The sequence below is a fragment of the Myotis brandtii genome, unplaced genomic scaffold, assembly GCF_000412655.1.
Source record: "Myotis brandtii unplaced genomic scaffold, ASM41265v1 scaffold4, whole genome shotgun sequence".
Classification (NCBI taxonomy): Eukaryota; Metazoa; Chordata; class Mammalia; order Chiroptera; family Vespertilionidae; genus Myotis; species Myotis brandtii.
In genome coordinates, this window is record NW_005365371.1 from 5306687 (window position 1) to 5312238 (window position 5552).

Below are 5552 nucleotides of genomic sequence, written 5' to 3' on the forward strand. Positions count from 1 at the left end.
TAGGGTGTGCAGGAGACAGCCAATCAATGATTCTCATCATTGATGTTTCTGTTTCTCTCCCCCTTCCTCTCTGAAATAAATAAAAATATATAAATAAAAAACAAAAACAAACAAGATTGAGCTTTATTTCTCATCTAAATGAAGTCCAAGTTTGGCATTCCTGGGCCCTTCGTGAAGTTTTCAGGGTCCTAGGCTCCTTCCAGTTCTCTGTTTCACCATCTCTGGGGAGTGGCCCTTGTCCTCATGTTCCAGGTTGGCTGCTAGAGATTTAGTTATACCTGTGTTCCAGCAGCAAGATGGAGGACCAAAGCAGAGTACCCCATTTAAAAAAGAGGTCAGCTAATCAGGGAGGAGAGGAGAGGGCAGGTTTTGGGGGAATCAGCCATCTCTGCCTTACCCTTCAGGAGCCCACACTGTACTGTGAAGCCTCAAGAATGACCAAGCACCCACTGGATGGGGCCTCTGAATTCAAAGCTGCAGGGGACATAGACATGGGTCAGGCACAGCCCGCGCCATCCAGGAACCCATGTCACTTAGCATCACACTCATGGACATCCTCTCCCGCTGCAAAACTCACAGAGTGGGGCGTGAGATGGGCCTGAGGGAGAGAGACATCACTGAGTTCCAACCCCAGTTGGCCAGTTACTAGCTGGGTGATTGTGAGGAATCTGCCTTGCCTCTCAGGGCCTCCTCAGCTTCCTCTGTGAAAAGAGAATTAAACCCCCACCTCACGTGGTGGTGAGGGTTAAATGGCACTGTGCTGTAATGCATTCAGCCCAGTGCTGCTGTGTTGGTTGTGTGTCCAGTCTCACAACACGGTACTACCCTGCCGACTTCTGGGAAAATCAATACGACGGGCAGGCCCCAGTGCCCCTGGCATGACCCCGTGCCATCTCCTTTTTGGGGTGGCCAGTCCCCTGCAGAGGCCCAGTGAGGCTCATTGAGCCACTGTTGGCACGCCCTCGGAGGAGTACAGCCGTATTGCTGCGCTGTGGTGTTTCTCTTGTGCTATCACAGTGTTACAACTCAGATGTTCACCACTCAGAAAGCCCTTCACTGAACCCCTTTTCTAAAGCAACTCCCACCCTCGTTATCTTTCTCATCACCTTGTCTGTAGCACATATTCACTTGTTCATTCATTCATTCAACTGATGTTCGTGATCGCTTGCCCTGTGCCAGGCACTGTTCTAGGTGCCTGTGAACAGCGGGAACAGGACCTAGTCCCTGCCCTCAGGCAGCCTACATTCTGGGGTCGTGGGGGATGTGTGGGAGGTAGACTTTACACACATAACAAGTACATGTAGAGTGAGTCAGGTTGTGATTAGTCGTATAGGGAGAAGTCAAGAGGATGAGGACCCATGGAGTGTATGTGTGTCGGGGTGGGGGGTTGTTGGCTGTTTGGTATAAGCGGTCAGGGATGGCGCACTGCTAAGGTGACATTGGAGCAGGGGCTGAAGGAAGTGAGAGAGCGAGCCATTTGGACCCTGGAAGAGAGCTCTTGTCAGAAAGGCCTTAGGTAGGATGTGCTCTGAAAGTTTGAGAAAATAACTGTCCTCTTTGTTTGCAGTCTGCCTCTCCCTACTGGAATATAATCTCCATGAGGGCAGGATGTAACTTACCTTCTTCATTTACTGAGGTAGACAGGAACCCCATAATTGCCCCCCCCCCCCCATTTCTGGCCTGGTTGGAAGTGATACACAGACACAGGGAGCAGGAGCCGCCTAACCTGGAACATAAAAACCAGACAGACTTCTGGAGGGACAGGCAGCTCTGGACAGCCACTGGCTTTCCTTCAGGGTTGGGCAGGCTCTGCAGGCAATTCCAGGGCCGGGGAGAGGAGGCCAGGTCAGACATACATCCCACATGTGCCCATCAGGTCAGTTTCTACTCCTGCCTTAATGGAGGCATTTGTGTGTGCCCCGTGGGGAGGAGAGATGGGCGGGAGCAAGGTTCATTGTGGAGCATCCTCCATGGAGAGGCATGAAACAATGGAAATGGAGGTGCTCCCTCTTCCTCCCATCCCCATTATATTCTTAGCACCGTTCCTGGCACATTCGAGGTTCTCAATAATATTTTATAGTTGACTGATGGATGGCTGTGTTAATTAAACCAAAGAAATCATAGTGTACTTGGTGATCTGCCCCTCGTGCATCAAACTTCAGCCTCCCTAGAGCATGCGGCTGGGTGGCGGCTCAGCCGCCAGATGGCAAGTGAGGAATAAGAAGGAAGCCACGTGCATTCCATCCTTAGAAGCGATTGTTGGATTCCCAGAGCAGTGTGTGCTGAGGACTAGAGTGACAAGACAACGGCTAAAGCTCTCTGTGCACATTGGGGATTTCTGGAGGTTCTTTTACTGCAAGAGCAAAACTGTGAGTGTCTTTGAAAAGAAGAGAACCTCCGCTCATAGTTGGGGCTTGAAAGAAGCCTGAGTGTAAGGACCTGGATGCTGGCTATCTCACCGAGGGAGCCAGCGACATGCAGGTGACACTGAGATGCAGGTTCTCCAGCTCGTCAGGGCAGCAGGCGCCTCGCACCAGAATGACACGTGTGAATAGGTTTCGATAGTCTGCAAAAAGGTGATGAAAGAGATGTGTCCTGAAATGAGAGGCTCATTGAAAAGAGGGCATTTTATGCTCTAGAATTTAGAGAACAGTGTTATTTTACCACATGCATTTAACAGTGGAACTCTTTTAAATTATAATATGTTCATGAGACAGCTGTAGTAGTTTGTGTACTAATACATTTCTCGCGGAAGACTTTAGTTATGGATCTGTAGGGAATAACTTTGTACAGTGTTACTGTATTGTATACAATAAATTCTGGGTAATTTCACAGGTATGCATTGAGGTCATAAGGTAAAGGCAGTAACATAGGCCAAGGTTCATCATGTAGATGAAATACATTGATACATGGGTGATTGGTAAATGCTATGGGGGCTTCAATGTACAGATGAAATGGTCCAGCTTTGGAAACCAGTAATGCTTCATGATTTCCTTATTGTTCTCTGTTCTCATGGGCCATTTTTAAAAAGACAACAATATATTTTTTGTAATTAAAAAATGCACATACCATTAAATTCACCCTTTAAAATTTACAATTCAGTAGTTTCTTAAAATATGTTTTCATTGATTTCAGAGAGAGGAAAGGAGAGGGAGAGAGGCATAGAAATATCAACCCTTTGTATGCCATAAGTGTCTATAGACGCAAGTTGTTGATTTTTTAAATTAAATTCAAAATATTGTGGCGTATGGGAATGGTTTCCGTTTTGGACGCATGGCAGTTAACTGGTCAATGATGAGAGAGAATCTTCAATCGGCTGCCTCCTGCTCGCCCCTACTGGGGATAGAGCCCACAGCCCTGGCATGTGCCCTGACCAAGAATCGAACTGTGACCTCCTGGTTCATGGGTTGATGCTCAACCACTGAGCCACACTGGCCAGGCTGCATTCCAGCAGTTTTTAACTTATTCACAAGGTTGTTCAATTATAACCACTAATTCCAGGATGTTTCACCAACCCCAAAAGAAATCCTATACCCATCAGCAGTCATTCCCCATTTCCCTTCCCCCCTCAGCCCTGGCAACCACTAATCTGTTTTCGCTCTCTATAAATTTGGTTATTCTGTACATTTTGTATAAATGGAGTCATTCACTATGTAATCGTTTGTTCCTGGCTTTTTCCACCTGTTTTCAAGGTTTGTGTGCATGTGTCAGTACTTTCTCTCTGGCAACCACTAATCTGTTTTCTCTCTCTATAAATTTGCTTATTCTGTACATTTCATATAAATGGAGTCATTCAGTATGTAATAGTTTGTTCCTGGCTTTTTCCACTTAGCGTAGTGTTTTCAAGGTTTGTGTGCATGTGTCAGTACTTTCTCCCTTTTAATGGTTGAATAATATTCCATTGTATGGATATACCAAGTTTTATGCATTCATTAGTTGATGGACACATTTAGGTTTCCACTTTTTGGCTGTTATGAATAATTTGTTGTGAACATTCATTTACAAGTTTTTGTGTGGATATATGGTTTCAGGTCGCTTGGGTATAAACCTAGGAGTGGAATGGCTGGGTCATATGGCAATTTTGTTTAGCTTTGTGAGGAACTGCCAGCCTGTTGTCAGAAGTAGTTGTACCATTTTCATTCCCACCAGCAATGTATGGAGGATTCCCACCAGCAATGTATGGAGGATTCCAGTTTTCTTCACATCCTCGCCAGCTCCTGTTGTCTGTCTTTTTTATTATAGCCATCCTAGTGGGTGTGATGTAGCATCTCATTGTGGTTTTGATTTGCATTTCCCTAAAGACTAATGATGACATGATTATATATTGATAAGGACAAACATGAGTTTATTTGGTATTTTTCTTACATTTTTACTAAAATGCATTTTAGAAGAAAAAACAGGTACCTTGACTCTCCTCCCCTCACCCTGCAAGTGTCTCTCTGGAAACACTTGTATTTTGAAGAACATGGTTTGGAAATTTCTGATATGTACCGTCATGTTCTATCTAAAATGAAAGAGGGAGTGTTACTACTGTGAAGACTTGATTAGGAGAATAACAGTAACCACAGTTTTCTTCCAGCACTTCAGAGCGTACAAAAGTGCTTTCACCAGCGTCTCCTCTGGGCATCACTGTCACCCATAAAGGCATCCCCAAGTTTGAGATGCCTGGTGTCTTACTTGGTTTCCCACACTAACCCATGAGGCCGGACTAGGTGACATGACTTGGGGAGGAGGAGACACTACAAGACAGGGAGTGTGGTGCGGGGTGGGCTGCAGCCTACCTCACAGTCTGTATCATCTCCCGCCCAGCGGCCCCTAACATACATTCAGTCCGAACAAGGCTGCTTGCTGCAGTGCAGCTTCAGTCTCACTCGCTTCACAGAGCCTGGCAGAGTCCACAAGCATTGGAGCGGGAAGAGAACTCTGGACCTGGCTGTGCAGCCGGGCCTCCAGTGAGCTGACAGACCCGAGGTGGAGGGACAGCCACCTGTTCAGATCCACCCAGAGCTGGGTTAGGACCAGCCCAGGCCCTTGCCTGGACTATCTGAGGGTCGGTGTGATCAGCAGCTTCTGGCCCCTTTTGGAAGGGGAGGTGAGAGCCAGCTCACCCTAACTCCCACGGCAGAGGCAGGGTAAGGGCCTGTTTTCACCCATCTCAGCGGGGCCTCATCGCCCTGTGTCCTTACAGATATCTCTGGCTGGGGTGTGAAGGCAGCACACTGATCTCCAGGAGGCCAAACTTTGTAGGTCCCTCGGGGTTGATTTTCCAGCTGCCCTGTGCCTGAGATCATCCAGGGAGACAGTATCGGGGAGCAATATTCATTGGAGGAAAACCTCATGGTGTGTCCTGCTTGGGGGTGAGCACTGGAGGGAGCTCCCAGCTGGCATCAGCGCGCGGGCCTTCCCGCCTGGAGGAGGAGGAGGAGGAGGAGGAGGAGTTGCCTTTCCTGCGCGTCACCACGCCTCCCTGGCCTCCCTGGCCTCCCTGGCCTCCCTGGCTGGGCCCAGTGCTCTCCTGCCCCGAGGCTGGGTGGCTTCCTGCCCCGACGAGC